Genomic DNA, 17,457 nt, shown 5'->3' with positions numbered 1-17,457 from the left:
ACATATGTGTCTCTTTTTCTGTCTTGCACATAGGGTTATCGTTACCATCTTTCTAAATTCCACATATATGCGTTAGTATACTGTATTGGTCTTTATCTTTCTGTCTTACTTCACTCTGTATAATGGGCTCCAGTTTTATCCATTTCATTAGAACTGATTCAAATGTATTCTTTTAAATGGCTAAGTAATATTCCATTGTCAGGAAGCATTTAACAGGAGGCCTCCTGTGTGCTGTTTTGGATCTGTCATGAATCCTCTGTTCCTTATTAATTCCTGAATATTCAGGAATTAAGAGGAGAGGCAAGCCTCTCCTGGGGCTGAGGAATCCAAGCATTTCCTTCATTAGTTACAATACGGTGATAAGTACCCTCTTCCTTCTTATGAACCATACAGTAAAAGTGATTGTTTACAACTCTCTCTCTTTAATATGGATCACCTTATGTTTTATAAGTCTGGAATTTTAATCTTTATCTTTGCTGAGAATAACTACAGAGTCGGACACGACTGAGTGACTGAACTGATTGACTGACTGACTGAAGATAGTATATATGCCCTCACCATGCTGATTAAAACACCTTTGCTCCATCAGAGTTTGGGTCCCCATGTCTTTCTTTCTTTCTCTTCCTCTCTTTCTATCTCTCTATTTCTGACTGATTCCCTGGAGCGCAAAGGCCGGCTGCATAACCCAGGAAATATGAGCCTCTTTACTTCTTTCACCTTCTTATCGTCAACTCCAGACCCCCAGGTTCTGGTTCACTAAAGGACCCCAACAAGTGGTAAAAGTCTTTTATACTAATTTCATTCTGCTCAACAAAATGAATTATATGCTCTTATTCAAGTTATTTGCCTACATCCTTACCCCATTAATACAGTCTCTGACTCTATATATTCAGTCTTTGTATTAAAAAATATAGAAACCTCCACCATAAACTCCTAGTTCTATTAAAACAGACAATGGCCCTGCCTATATTTCTAGACACTTTAAACAATTTTTACAATCTTGTTCTATTAAACACATTACAGGTATTCCTTATAATCCACAGACACAATACATAGTTGAACGAACACATCACACACTAAAGTTACAAACAAAAAAATTAAAGAAGGGGGAATACACAGGAACACTACTGTCTTCCTTATCTAAAGCAGACTTCACTAGATTCCAACATAAAATATTTTCTAAACCTATAACTATTGTTAATACAGCTTTACTTACTACAGGCAGATATCTTAACAAGAACAGAAAAACATTTTGAGGAATTGAAGGACACTTCTCTTCCTCTGCCCATTTGGTATCAAGACGGGTTCAATTAACAACGGAAATCTGGGAAATTAATCTTATAGGGAAAGGGATATGCTTGTTTCCCCAGTTGGATCCAACAAACTCACATGGCTTTCTCCTCGAAAAATTCAACCCAAGGGAGCCCCCAACATTTAAAATAGAGATGAAACAAGAAGAACCCCAGGAGGACGAAATTCCAATACGGAACATGGCGGCTCTCAATCTTATGACCTCCCCTCTTGGGGACAGATAAAAACCCCTACTAATCAAGCTAAAAATCTGGTTTCTCAACAGGAAATGCCTCGGAGTCCTGAAAACCTTCTTATCGATATGTTGGCCTGCGCCGCTCGAGCCAGATTAACTGATTACACTTAACTGGGCTTACTCACCCAACCCCCCTTTTTTGCAGGTCATAAAATGGGCGGAAAAAGGACCGATGGTATCAACCAATGACCCTACCCATATGCCCCCTCCCTGGAACGTGGAGGGGCCTTCACACCCTGGGGAGGAGGAAAAACTAATGAACATTTCCTTAGGTTATGAAGTCCTTCCTTTGTGTATGGGCCCAGCAAAATTACGCATAAAGGTTAGCCGACAAACGGGCTTTCGTCCTGCCTCCAAAAGAAGACTTTCGGACATCGCTTCCCTTTGTCTGTGAACCATGTTTACACTACTGAAACTTTAGGGAAAGAGTTAGGGAAAGAACAAAAAGCATTATATATTATGCTGCTTAAGTGGCTTAAAAGGTTACTAACACTACGTTGAAACATTACCATGACAAAGGACCTCTTGGCTGGCTTGAAGGTGGAATGGCATCCCCTCGGCCTCGGATTGTCCTCGATAAACAAATTGGGCCTGATCTATGGGACATACAAAAACTTGCTGCAAACACCAAAGAACTTGAAACCTGTACTAGACATTTCACAGAGACCAGTTGTGGTCATAGTAACCATTTCTTTCGCTATAATAAGTCATATTTTATACAGGCCTGTGTCCCACTTCCTTTTGTTATAGCCATAAGAAATTTACAATTTAACAAGACTTTACATTCTGTAACTTGTATTAATTGCCAATTGAGTGTTACTCCTGTTCAATTCAATCATAGTGCCTACAACTGGGAACAAATCAAATTTCATTTACATGATAATGCCTCTCTGAATGTACAATTACTGCAAAAGAAAATTTTTAAAACTTTTTCTAAACGTCTGCCCTCTTCCACTAATTTGGAAACTTTAGCTGAACAAATTATCCAGGCTAGACCCACGAGGATGGTTTCAAAGTATTACCCACAGCATCGGGTCTGGAACTGTAACTTTGGTGATTGTCTTGATAATTATATTTGCTGTTTATCATCACCTTTCTATAAGGTTGGTTAATACTAACTAAACTCATTTGGTCAGGACCTTTTTTTAAACAAATATAATAAAATAGGGGGACTTGTCAGGAAGCATTTAACAGGAGGCCTCCTGTGTGCTGTTTTGGATCTGTCATGAATCCTCTGTTCCTTATTAATTCCTGAATATTCAGGAATTAAGAGGAGAGGCAAGCCTCTCCCTGGGCTGAGGAATCCAGGCATTTCCTTCATTAGTTTTTTTTTTTTAATTTTTTTTTATTAGTTGGAGGCTAATTACTTTACAACATTGCAGTGGTTTTTGTCATACATTGAAATGAATTAGCCATGGATTTACATGTATTCCCCATCCCGGGCCCCCCTCCAACCTCCCTCTCCACCCGATCCCTCTGGGTCTTCCCAGTGCACCAGGCCCAAGCACTTGTCTCATGCATCCAACCTGGGCTGGTGATCTGTTTCACCCTAGATAATACACGTTTCGATGCTGTTCTCTTGAAACATCCCACGCTCACCTTCTCCCACAGAGTCCAAAAGTCTGTTCTATACATCTGTGTCTCTTTTTCTGTTTTGCATATAGGGTTATTGTTTCCATCTTTAAATTCCATATATATATGTTAGTATACTGTAATGGTCTTTATCTTTCTGGCTTACTTCGCTCTGTATAATGGGCTCCAGTTTCATCCATCTCATTAGAACTGATTCAAATGAATTCTTTTTAATGGCTGAGTAATATTCCATGGTGTATATGTACCACAGCTTCCTCATCCATTCGTCTGCTGATGGGCATCTAGGTTGCTTCCATGTCCTGGCTATGATAAACAGTGCTGCGATGAACATTGGGGTGCACGTGTCTCTTTCAGATCTGGTTTCCTCGGTGTGTATGCCCAGGAGTGGGATTGCTGGGTCATATGGAAGTTCTATTTCCAGTTTTTTAAGAAATCTCCACACTGTTTTCCATAGCGGCTGTACTAATTTGCATTCCCACCAACAGTGTAAGAGGGTTCCCTTTTCTCCACACCCTCTCCAGCATTTATTGCTTGTAGACTTTTGGATAGCAGCCATCCTGACTGGTGTGTAATGGTACCTCATTGAGGTTTTGATTTGCATTTCTCTGATAATGAGTGATGTTGAGCATCTTTTCATGTGTTTGTTAGCCAACTGTATGTCTTCTTTGGAGAAATGTCTGTTTAGACCTTTGGCCCATTTTTTGATTGGGTCATTTATTTTTCTGGAGTTGAGCTGGAGGAGTTGCTTGTATATTTTTGAGATTAATCCTTTGCCTGTTGCTTGGTTTGCTATTATTTTCTCCCAATCTGAGGGCTGTCTTTTCACCTTGCTTATAGTTTCCTTTGTTGTGCAAAAGCTTTTAAGTTTCATTAGGTCCCATTTGTTTATTTTTGCTTTTGTTTCTAATATTCTGGAATGTGGGTCATAGAGGATCCTGCTGTGATTTATGTCGGAGAGTGTTTTTTTTCTCCTCTAGGAGTTTGATAGTTTCTGGTCTTACATTTAGATCTTTAATCCATTTTGAGTTTATTTTTGTGTATGGTGTTAGAAAGTGTTCTAGTTTCATTCTTTTACAAGTGGTTGACCAGTTTTCCCAACACCACTTGTTGAAGAGGTTGTCTTTTTTCCTTCGTTAGTTTTTCAATATGGTGATAAGTACTCTTCCTTCTTATGAGCCATACGGTAAAAGTGATTGTTTACAACTCTCTCTCTTTAATATGGATCGCCTTATGTTTCATAAGTCTGGAATTTTAATCTTTATCTTTGCTGAGAATAACTACCTTGTAAGACAATATATATGCCCACACCATGTTGATTAAAACACCTTTGCTGCATCAGAGCTTGGGTCCTCATATCTTTCTTTTTCTTCCTCTCTGTCTCTCTCTTTCTGCCTGATTCCCTGGAGCGCAAAGGCCAGCTGCATAACCCAGGAAACATTAGCCTCTTTCCTTCTTTCACTTTCTTATCGTCGACTCCGGACCACCAGGTTCCGGTCCATTAAAGGACCCCAACACAGATCAAGTACCATTTTCAGTACTTATCAACTGACATATAACTTATCAATGATGATGTAAAACTTAATCAATTAGTTAAAGATTTGTAGGATTCTCCACTCTAAAATTATTCCCTCCCCCATTTCTCTACTGTACTCTTTATAAAAACACATAACTAAACATAGTCCATCATTAAGGAGGAGAGGGGCAATTATTTCACAAATTATTTGAAATTGTTTTTATAGATTTATCTACCCATCCTCCTCTGTCTTTTCATTTTTAATTCTGTCATTTATATCAGTGTGGACTTCATTTTATACTTAAGGGTATAGATCAATACTATACTATTAACTTTATCATTCAAATTATTCCAGTTTTGGTCACTGGGAATTCTTTCAGCTGGCTTCTCTGTTTTTTTGGCATAGCCTCCTCATTTTGTTTTGAGGAATTTTTTAGTTTCTGGCACTATGAGAGAGTCCAGGTTAATTTTGTACATTCCATGCCTCAGCTCTAAAATCAGCCATTCATCCATGTGGTCGGATATCTTTTACTGGACAATAGAATTAGAAACCAAGATCTAGGCACAAGTCATATCATCTTTTTTGACAGAAGAGTTTTATCCTCTTCTATAAATGTACAAACTACTGTACCATTTGATGAATTCAACATTGCAGTTTGAGGTTTTCTGATACCCCGAAGGCCTATACTTTTTGAACTCCATCTCTCACTCCTGCAGTAGCTGTGGTTTGAAAAAGACTGTCTATGTGTTAGTTCTTCACACTAAGTGCTCTTTGAACAAATGAAAATTGCCAGATGTTTTCATGTGTACACTAACTCCTAATTGAAGACCTTCTATGTAGCAGTAGGAAGAACTGAAAGATGATTGAAAATGGAGAGCTTTCTGGGGACCATTTTCCATCAAAACATCAGCTTTGAGAGCTATCTATCCTTGTAGACTTGCTACCTGTTTCCTTGGACCTGAAAAAAACAGATTGTGGAAACCTAAACAACCATATTCAATGACCCCATCCAGTTTACTCAGATCTCCTTGTCAGGCACTGGGCTAATTAATCTGCACCATGATGTGGTTTATTCCTCAAAACAGCACCATGTAGAGGCACTATTGGCTATCAATAATATTTCTGCTCTGCAACTGAGGAAATTGAACTTGAAAGATCCCCCCATGGCATGCAGCTAACCTGACTGAGTTGGAGCTCTGAATGCTCAGCTTTCTGGCCTCCATCAGCCTTGTTCATCCAAATCCACTTAACCACCATATGATATGGCCTGTAATAGGGCCAGTCTTCTCAAACTATCTTGCTTCACAGACTTTTAAAGGAGATTCTATTGATAAATATTTGTGCTTAATATATAAGGCTTTACATGCAATTTTAAGAAGAAGTGATATTTGTATTTGGAACACTGTCTTAAATTTTGGTTCAGCAAATGCAATCACCATAAACATGGCTGGAAATTTGGACCAAAACTCATCTAAATGAAAACTTATGAGAAGAGAGGGCATATTCATTGGGGAATTCTTCACAGAAATCATGTTGTTGAATAAGAAAATTTACATTTGCTTTTACAATTCAATTTTACATGTGGATACTGATATCAATCAACCGTGCAAAATGCTGAAAGAGATGGGCATACCAGACCACCTGACCTGCCTCTTGAGAAACCTGTATGCAAGTCAGGAAGCAACAGTTAGAACTGGTCATGGAAAAACAGACTGGTTCCAAATGGAAAAGGAGTATGTCAAGGCTGTGTATTGTCATCCTGCTTATTTAACTTATATGCAGAGTACATCATGAGAAACAGTGGGCTGGATGAAGCACAAGCTGGAATGAAGATTGCTGGGAGAAATATCAATAACCACAGATATGCAGATGACACCATCCTTACGGCAGAAAGTGAAGAAGAACTGAAGAGCCTCTTGATGAAAGTGAAAGAGGAGAGTGAAAAAGTTGGCTTAAAGCTTCAGAAAACTAAGATCATGACATCTGGTCCCATCACTTCATGGCAAACAGATGGGGAAACAGTGGTTGACTTTACTTTTCTGGGCTCCAAAATCACTGCAGATGGTGATTGTAGCCATGAAATGAAAAGATGCTTACTCCTTGGAAGGAAAGTTATGACCAACCTAGATAGCATATTAGAAAGACACTACTTTGTCAACAAAGGTCTGTCTAGTCAAGGTTATGGTTTTTCCAGTGGTCATGTATGGATGTGAGAGTTGGACTGTAAAGAAAGCTGAGCACTGAAGAATAGATGCTTTTGAACTGTGGTGTTGAAGACTGTTGAGAGTCCTTTGGACTGCAAGGAGATCCAACCAGTCCCTCCTAAAGAAGATCAGTCCTGAGTGTTCATTTGAAGGACTGATGTTGAAGCTGAAACGCCAATATTTTGGCCACCTTATGCAAAGAGCTGACTCATTTGAAAGGGGAATGACAGAGGATTAGATGGTTGGATGGCATCACTGACTCAATGGACATGGGTTTGGGTGGACTCCAGGAGTTAGTGATGGAAAGGGAGGCCTGGCATGCTACAGTTGATGGGGTTGCAAAGAGTCAGACATGACTGAGCAACTGAACTGAACTGAACTGAACTGATATCAATATGCAGATGTGATTAGCAATAGAACCGTATCTGAAGATTTTCACTAATAAATGAATATCCCTTGTGCTCTTCTTTTTATTTTTTTAAATTTTAACTTAGAAAGCAGCAGAATGCAGAGTAAAAAACACATAAGTTTGAGAACTGGAAGGAATCTGACTCAAGCTTGGACTCTGCCACTTACTAACTGAATGCCTTTAAGAAAGTTTCATAAATATTGTTTCTCAGTATCCTCATTGGTATTAACAAAAATGAAAATAATAGAGGATTTTTATGAAGCACACGCAAAGTACGCGACCCTGAGTTAACCCCACAACTCTGCAATGATAAGCCCAAAAACACCACGATGGTCTGCAATATATGATAATACACACAACACAGAGTGCTGAATTCAAAGTGGTTTGGATTCATGATGTTCATATGGTCCTCCCTGAAATTCTTAGAAGTGCATATTACTGCTGAAGTTAATTAAAAATAAGAACAAAACACTGAGAAATACAAAGAAGTTTATAAGAGACAGTATTTCAGAAAGGCAAAATTTGAACCTAGTCTTGTCCAACACCAAGGCATGCATTTCCTTCCTTCTGTTAACTTCCAAGTATGGCAAAAACCACTACAATATTGTAAAGCAATTAATCTCCAATTAAAATAAATAAATTTATTTTAAAAAATTAAAAAATTAAAAAAAAATTTCCAATATGACTTCTACAAACAAAGTCTAACTTGTCTCCATTATCCTTACTATTTTGCTTAATGCATGGTGATGCACATTAGGGTCAATAAATAACTAAATGAAAACTAATGAGTAAATGAGAACTAATCTTGTTTTCCTCTCTCTAGGACTAAAGAAAATTTAGCCAAATTAGGGAGGAATTCCTTAATCCATTAGGCCCAATTATATTCCATTTTCTTTCTTGCTGGCAAAAATGACTTTATAAAAAGACTGAAACACACATGGTTCATTCTTTTGTGTGAAAACTGCTCAAGCAGTCTCCAGACCCACCCAACTTATAATGAAAAGGATAAATGACAAGCCTATTATTAAAGTTTTGATTAGTACTATTAGCCAAGGTCCAAAGAGAGTTTTTATTCAACAGTTCTGAAAAACCAAAAAGGCAAATTTCATGTACATTTCTATGCATTTGCCACAGAATGAATGACTGACACTTCAGACTGTCAAAATGTCGAAAACCTTCTAAGACTTCCAAACAGGATGGAATGAGCTAGCTGCCTTTCCAGTTTCCAGAGAGACTGCTAATCTTAAAATTTAACCTCTCATTTGCCAAATTAATTTCAGGTTGACATTCTTGCTTTCTACTCCCTTTGCTCTTAGAGCTTTCCTGAAATGCAGTCTTATCTGGACTAGATTAGAGTTACAGTTCTTGAACCAAGATAGAGAATCATACCCACATGTAGCATGGAGACCTGCTGAACTCAATGCCCTTAAGTAAGACAGTGAATTGTCATTCTCATCACTTTTAATCTGTGCAGCTTGGGGATGATCTTGGCATCTGACTCATATGTTCACAAAAGGAGTATAGATGCAACCCATAAGAGATACAGCATGTTTCAGGGGTGTGAAAATACAACCTGTTCAGCTCCCATTAAGAGCCAGGCCCTGGCATTAAGTAACTTATGGCCCGCATTCTGATTTGAGGGAAATTCTGAAAATCTTCATTTGACTGAAGCTTAGTCACCACTAGGTTTTGGAATGAGATTTGCATGGAAGTTGGGGAGGGCATGTGTAGCGTAAAGAGAAATTGGCACTGGGATCAGTTAGGCTTGGTTTGAAGTCATGGCTCTGCCACGTACGAGCTGTGTGCCAGTGTAGGCCAATTTGGTTTAATAGCTATGGAATAAATCCCAAACCCCACCAGCACTCTCTCAAATGTGTGCTAATTGCTTTCACTGGAAATCCTGAAGAGATGATTTGGATTGCTTGTTGCATTTCTATTACCATGTTAAAAAACGTGTATTGTCACTCCTCTCTCTTCACTCTTGGCAGTTACGTCACTGAAACACCAAGCCGTGCCACTGCCCACTAGAGCCTGAGGGTTCTATAGTGTGGGCAGAATATGGGCAGTGTCCTGAGCAGAACGGGGATGAAAGCTGTGCGCCACGTGTGTTCTGTCCATCTCTGCTTTTCAGTTCTTTCAAACCTACGTCCACTAGGTATACAACTGGATAATCCTCGACACACGTATGATTTCCTGAAATCATCACTGGTATTGAGGTAACGAATATAGCCATCACTGCAAAATTTCCTCCTGCTCCCTTTAAGCCCCTTTTCCTGCCCATTTTCCCACTCCCGGGTAACAACTGATTCACTTTCTATTGCAATCAATTACTCTGCAACTTTCTAGAATTTTATATAAATGGAGATCAAACAGTATGTACCTTTTTTTAAAAATCTGGTTTCTTTAATTTCAGAATCATATTGAGATTCTTTTACACTGCTACATGTGTGGGAAGTCCATTTATATTCATTCCCTTTCATTGTATATTTCTATTGTATGGCTATACAATAGTTTATATATTAATTCACCTCTTGATGGATATTTGTGCTGTTTCCAGTTTGAGGATATTAAAAAATAATGTTGCTATATAAGCATTCACCTATATGTCTTTGTAGAAGCATATACTTTATTTTTTCTTGGGAAAATACCTAAAAATGTAATGACTATGTCAATGCATGATACATGCATGATAAGTCACTTCAGTCGTGTCCAGCTCTTTGCAACCCTATGGAGTGTAGCCCGCCAGGTTCCTCTGTCCATGGAATTCTCCAGGCAAGAATACTGGAGTGTGTTGTCATGCCCTTCTCCAAGAGATCTTTCTGACCCAGGGATCGAACCCACATCTCTTACGTCCCCTACATTGGCAGTCAGGTTCCTTACCACTAATGCCACCTGGGAAGCCCATGAAAGGTTGCGTCAGTGAGAAATGTGTTTAATTTTAAATCACCAAATGTTTTCCCAAGGGCTTGCACCATTTTACATACCAACTTGAAGTATATGAGATTTCCAATGGCTCCACGTCCTCGCCAACAAATTGTGTTGTCATTGTTTTTAAGACATTCTATTAAGTATGTAGTGGTGTGGTTTGTGGTTTTAATTTTCATTTCTTTAATGATTAATGACAAATGCTTATTTCCAATCCATATGTATTCTTCTGTGAAGTATCTTTAAAAGTCTTTTCTTTGTTTATAATTGGTTTATTTGACTTCTTATAATGATGTTTGGAGAGTTATTTACATATCCTGAAATAAAATCTGTTATTAGATATTTGATTGGTACACAATTTTTCCAAGTCTGTGTCTTTTTAGATATTCTCTTAGGAGTGTCTTTCAAAGAGCAAAAATATTTAATTGTGATGAAAAGCAATTTCTGTATATTTTCTTTTGTAGATCTTGCTTTCAATGTTGAATTAAGAAAAATAAAAAATTTTTAAAATGCCTAAGACCACAGTGACTTTTTCTTGCTTTCTTCTAGAATTTTTATAGTTTTATATTTTAAATTTAGATCTATGGTCATTTATGTTCATTTTTATATACAGTAAAAAGTATGGATACAAGTTCATTTGTTTGCATATGAATATCCAATTGTTCCAAAATCACTTGCAGAAAAGACTAGCTTTTCTCCAATGAATTATTTTTGTCAAAAATCAATTGTTTATGAATGTATGGATCTATTTCTCTGGGATTCTATTCTGTTCCATTGATCCATACATATGTCTCTCTTTATACTCCCACCACACTGTCTTATTCCTGTAGTTTTACAATAAGTCTTGAAGTAAAGTAGTGTAATTTCTTCAAATTAACACTTCTTTTTCAATGTTTCTAGGCTGTTTGAGGTACTTGTATTGTCATAAGTATTTTAGAATTAGCTTGTAATTTTTACCAAGAACATCCAGTGGGATTGTTATTGGCATTACATTGAATCTATAAGACAAATTTCAGTTCAGTTCAGTCACTCAGTCGTGTCCGACTCTTTGTGACCCCATGAATCACAGCATGCCAGACTTCCCTGTCAATAACCAACTCCCAGAGTTTACTTAAACTCATGTCCATCAAGTTGGTGATGGCATCCAGGCATCTCATCCTCTGTCGTCCCCTCCTCCTCCTGCCCCCATCCCCTCCCAGCATCAGGGTCTTTTCCAATGAGTCAACTCTTCGCATCAGGTGGCCAAAGTATTGGAGTTTCAGCTTCAGTGTCAGTCCTTCCAATGAACACCCAGGAATGATCTCCTTTAGGATGGACTGGTTGGATCTCCTCGTAGTCCAAGGGACTCTCAAGAGTCTTCTCCAACACCACATTTCAAAAGCATCAATTCTTTGGTGCTCAGCTTTCTTTATAGTCCAACTCTCACATCCATACATGACCACTAGAAAAACCATAGCCTTGACCAGATGGACCTTTGTTAGCAAAGTCATGTCTCTGCTTTTTAATATGCTATCTAGGTTGGTCATAACTTTCCTTCCAAGAAGCAAGTGTCTTTTAACTTCATGGCTGCAATCACCATCTGCAGTGACTTTGGAGCCCAAAAAAATAAAGTCTGACACTGTTTCCACTGCTTCCCCATCTATTTCCCATGAAGTGATGGGGCCAGATGCCATGATCTTAGTTTTCTGAATGTTGAGCTTTAAGCTAAATCTAGTAAGGATTAAAATCTCAATATAGTCTTTGAATTTATAAATACATATTGTTCCCCCACTTATTTAGGCCTTTAAAGCTTTCAGCAATATTTTGCTGTTGTTGTTGTTTTCAGGATACAAGTATTACACATCTTCCATTAGATTTATCCTTAGGAATATCATAGTTTTGATATTATTTTAAATAGTATCTCTTAAAATTAAATTTAACAGGACTGGTTAAAATTAAATTTCAGCTATATCCTCCAGCCTTGCTAAACTTACTTAAGTCTAGTTGCCTTTTTTGTGGCTTCCATAGGATTCTCGATTCTCTACATAGACAACTATGTCATCTGCAAATAAAGACAGGTTTAATTTTTTCATTCCAATTTGGATTTTTCTCTTTCTCGCTTCCTTTACTTTTCTGCCTTCCTTCTTTATTCCTTTGTTTCCACATTGTATACTTTAGAACCTCCTACAGTCTTTTGAACACAAGTTGTGAGGGCAGGCATTCTTGCCTTGTTCCTTATCTTTAGGGAAAACATTCAGTCTTTACCATCTTGACCCCCTAACAGGTTGGGAAAATTTCCTTGTAGTCGGAGTTTAGTTTGAGTTTTTATTAGAAATGTACGGTTTTTCAAAAGCCTTTTCTGACTCTATTGAGATGATCATCTGGTTTACTGCTGAGTCAACCTTGCATTCTTTAAATGAACCTAAGTGTAGAGCATGTATTATCTATCTGTATATTTTAAAATTATATTTGCTAAAATTTTATTAAGAATGTTTGCTTTTATGTTCATGAGGGATATTAGTCAATAATAGCATTCCTATATGACTGAAGTATTCAGGTAATGCTGGTCTCAAATAATTAGTTAAGAAAAATAGCTCTTAAATATCTACGAGAGTTTGTAAAGAATTGATACTATCGCTCCTTTAAATGTTCAGTGGAATTTGCAAGTAAAGTCCTCTCATGCTGAAAATTTCCTTGTGGGAAAGTTATTAACTACAGTTCTATTTCCTTAACAGTTATAGGGTCACTTATTGACTGTTGAGTGATAATATTAGTTTCCTAGGGTTGCTGTAACAAAGTTGCCACAAACAGGGTGGCTTACAACAACACACATTTGTTTTTTCATAATTCTAATGGCCAGAAGGCTGAAATCAATGCTTCAGTAGGGCCAAACTTCCTCTGAAAGCTCTGGAAAGAACCCTTCCTCATCTCTTGTAAGTTCTGGTGACTCCAAGTGCCCTTGGCTTGTGGCAGCATCTCTCTAATCGCTGGCTCAGTCTTCCCAGGGCCTTCTTCCCTATGTCTGTGTGTTAATCTCTTTCTCTTGTAAAAATATCAATCATTAGATTTAGGGTCCAACCTAAATCAAGGAAGACTTTACCTCAAAATTTTTAACTAATTACAACTCCAAAGTGTCTAGTGTCCTTCAAAAGGACATTATTTAACCCACTATAGTGAGCTTTAGAGCTTAATGTCTTTCAAGAAATTTGTCCATTTCATCTAAGTTGTCAAATTTATTGGTGTGATGTTATTCATAATATATATCTCAATTTCCTGATATTGATAATGCATGTCTATTCTGCTTTTATTCTAAATCAAACTGACTAGAAGTTTATCAGTTTTATTGATGGTTACAAAAATAAGCTTTGGTTTCATTAATTTTCTCAATTGTTTTTCTGTCTTCTATTTCATTGAGGGGGGGTGTGTTGAATATTTAATATTTCCTGTCTTTTGCTTAACTTGCATTTAATTTACTCTTTTATTAGTTTCTTAAAGTAGAAGGTAAAGTCATTCATTTAACTTTTTTATTTTCTAAAATAGGCATTTAGTGCTATAATTTTTTTTACATTTTGTCATAGCCAAATCCCACAAATTTTGATATTCTGTATTTTCATTTTCATTCAGTTCAAAGTTCTATGTATTTATCTCCTTAGATTATTTTCCTTCTGACAGTCATTGGTACAATTTGTCCAATAAAATTCAATCTTTCAGAGTTTTACCAGGTACTAGAATATGGGATGGATGTTCTTATAGGCAGCACCCTAGAAAGTGGAGTGGGCAAGGGGAATTTCTCTCCCTGGCCGTTGAAAACCAATCTCAAATAGAAATCAGCAAGGCCTCTAATTGGCACATAAATTAACAACTTTAGAACTGATATGCTTCCACATTGGAAACATTCTCCAAGTTCACAACGTCCTCATACTCTGTTTCCTTAAACAAACTACTCATTCACCACACCCTCTGAAGAATGCAATGAGATATTTCATGTCTCTTTCAGCCATAAAAATTGTTGAATTTCTTCCTAGATATTGAAGCTCCAGTGTACATGATATATAATTACCCTCTCCTATAATTTCCTATATTATAGCTCTGTACTCTGCAATGCATATGCCTATAATTACTGCTATAATACTTACATGATTTTATTTACATAATATCTAAGATAATGATTTATTTTTCAGAAACTTTTAGTTGCTCCCAGATAGGACACAATGAGGCCATATTTATTTCTGATATTAAATACTAAAGAAAAAATAGTATATGCATATATATATATATTAGCTTGTCATAAGCAAGTATATAGAAATTTGGGATATGATATTGAACAAGATGTAAGTAGAATAAAAATAGAATATTCATATCAGAGTGATGTTATTATTTCCATGTAACATCAGGAGAGAGGAGTATTATATCCCAAGAAACATTACCATCAAAGCACTCTAAGAAAAATAAGAAAAATCTAATACATGAATTTTCCCCTGGAATTATAGCTGTTCTATGACATGAGTTTGAAGCCCAATAGGTTTCAATTCACAATAGGAAGATGTAAAACTTTGGAGTCAGTTACATCTGAGTTCAAATCCTAGCTCTGCAACTTTCAGCTGAAGGATCTTAGACATGTTATTTATTATCTCTAAATAGCAATTCAGATAATAAGATATATTTCATAGTGCTGCTATCAGGATCAAATTAGATAACTGCTAGAAATCAAAGAATGGTATGGTGATCAGTGAATTTTATATATTTCCCTCTCAATATTTTTATTTACAGAATTCTGTGTACCTTCCTAGTGGTTTTTGCCCATTGGTAGGTAGGCCATGTAATTAAAATTATTTTTTCAGACAGAGCTAGTTTTAAAATAATGTACTTAATATAGAGGTTTTTACACTTTAATGAACATCAAAAACCCCTAGAGAGTTTCATAATTCTTAAATTCCTGGACATTGCCACCAAAGATTTCGATTCAGGTGGGTTACATAAGCCGAGGAATTTATGTTTCTAAAAGGTATGCTATTGAAACAAATACACTATCAAGGGTGAAACAGATCACCAGCCCAGGTTGGATGCATGAGATGGGTGCTCAGGGCTGGTGCACTGGGAAGACCCAGAGGGATGGGATGGAGAGGGAGGCGGGAGGGGGGATCGGGATGGGGAACACATGTAAATCCATGGCTGATTCATGTCAATGTATGGCAAAAACCACTACAATATTTTAAAGTAATTAGCCTCCAACTAATAAAAATAAATGGAAAAACAAAACAAAACAAAAAAATAAAAATAAAAGGTATGCTAGTGTTGCTGACTGGAGAACAGAATTTGAGAACGGCTGCTATGACCCATCTGCAACCACCAAAAACAACATGATCGGCGCAAAGAAAGGGACGGTCGCATTCCCCACTGGCATATTTGCTTTCCTAACCTTTAAACGCATTCTGCAGAAAAGTCAGCATGTTCCAATGGAGGAGAGTCAGCATACCCGGACTTCTCTCCCTTAGTGTGCTACCTGGGGCATAACCCTTCACTATTCTTGGCTCCAGTTTTTCCATCCTAAAATTTAAAGGACTAAATAGATCAGTCTGTTTTAAATTATGTCCTCTAAAGCATTAGAGGTTCTTCAGAGAAAACTCACGGACGGTGTTGGTGAGGGAATTGGACAAGGAAACTTCACCATTCCCAGAAAGATACGCTCTCATTGCGTAACTTTGATCTATAGTGAAGTTCCATGCAAGGAACCAAACCAAATCGAACAAAACAAATGCAAACAAAAAATCCAGTTTGAAAAGATCTTTGGGCAAGATAATATTCCTAGTCACAGTCACACTGCCTTCTCATATACTGAACTCCATACACACAGAACATTCTGTACTCCTAGCTTTCTGAGCTTACAATGATAATCAGCAGTGATGACAACCGAGGCACTGCAAATATTCAAACTCTAAACTATCTTCAGTGCGCTTTTGCTGTTAAAGTTTTCTTCTATTCCAATTATTTGAAAACAGATGCACCTTCCTTGCTCCCTGTAATTACCCTGTTAATCTATATACATTTCCACTCACATTCTGTGATACAGTCACATCTTTGCCTGCTTGCTCTGTGTTGCCCAGTATACTAAGAGCTTGAAATGCATTACCTCCCTCAATCTTCAGAAAATCCCTTTTGGATAATATCATTGTTTGTTACCTGCCTTACAGCTGCTGTAGCAAAGAGAGGCTGCCTTAGTTTCTCATGAGTCACAGGAAACAAAAGATGAGAGTGGAATATGATCCTCTATACTTGTCTCTAAAGTTTATATTCTAGCTATGTTTTAAAAAAAGATCAAACAATCAGGTTATCAAGTGGAACCATCAAAATATATTCAGATAGAGTTCTTTGTCTGATAACAAAATGAGAGAGACAAATTTAAAAGGAAAGAACAGAGACACTATATTTCTGTGATGAGAGGAGATAGCCTTCCTCCAACAGAGGCCTTTCATCAAGTGAGTGGAAGACAGGAGGGTTTCAATTATTTGTCCAGAATCATGAAGACAGTCTTATGAACTAGGAAACAATATTACTTCTTTTATTACTTACTTGATTCCTCAAAAGTAAGGTTGGCTGAAGAGCATTATGCTAAAATAACTAAATTAAAACAAAGGCATATATTACACAAATATCATGGTCAAAAGCAGTAATGTGTGTATATAGTAGGCAAGATACAAGGTAAGAAGGCATCATGAAAAATGGATATCCCACTGAAAAGTCACCTTCTTGACCACAGAGACTAACAGCCTCTTAAGCGTGAGAATTCACTCCAATGATGTTTCACTTGGAACCTCCTAATTCTATGTGAATAAAGCATTAAAAGTGTAGATTAGACACATGGTCCATGATCTGAAGAAACTTAGGCAATGCTTTTGTATGAGCCTTGGGCAGGTCAGTAATCAGGGGAGTCATTCTAATCCAAAGACACTCATCCATCTTCTTAATAACTGTTTAAGAAATTCAGATAAAAAATAAACTAAAAAGGAAAAAATAAAAACAAGGAGTCACCACAAATAACCTGAGAACTGAGACGGCTGTAGTTGGAAAACCATATGATATCATACCTGATGTGATGATAACTTGCATGATTACCTAGGGTCTTAAGATTGAACCTGTCATTCTTCCTTGGGACATTAGCTAATTAGGCTCCCATCTCAGTCTGGTCAGCTCATCTGTATTCTCAGTTTTATTCATGACAAATTTAGGAAGTGTTTGTAAAGGTTGAAAAAAGTAGTTACTAACAAATTTATTTAAATATGTATGAAT

The 17,457-nt window shown here is 37.1% G+C and overlaps 1 long non-coding RNA gene across 1 annotated transcript in view; it reads right to left on the bottom strand.

The window, feature by feature from the left end:
* Positions 1-17,457, bottom strand: part of LOC139031729 (uncharacterized) — a 2,010,631-nt gene that overhangs the window by 1,203,101 nt on the left and 790,073 nt on the right. The window lies entirely within an intron of this gene.

Source organism: Odocoileus virginianus, chromosome 28 (assembly GCF_023699985.2).
Source record: "Odocoileus virginianus isolate 20LAN1187 ecotype Illinois chromosome 28, Ovbor_1.2, whole genome shotgun sequence".
NCBI classification, from domain to species: domain Eukaryota; kingdom Metazoa; phylum Chordata; class Mammalia; order Artiodactyla; family Cervidae; genus Odocoileus; species Odocoileus virginianus.
This window is presented reverse-complemented; position numbering and strand designations above follow the sequence as displayed.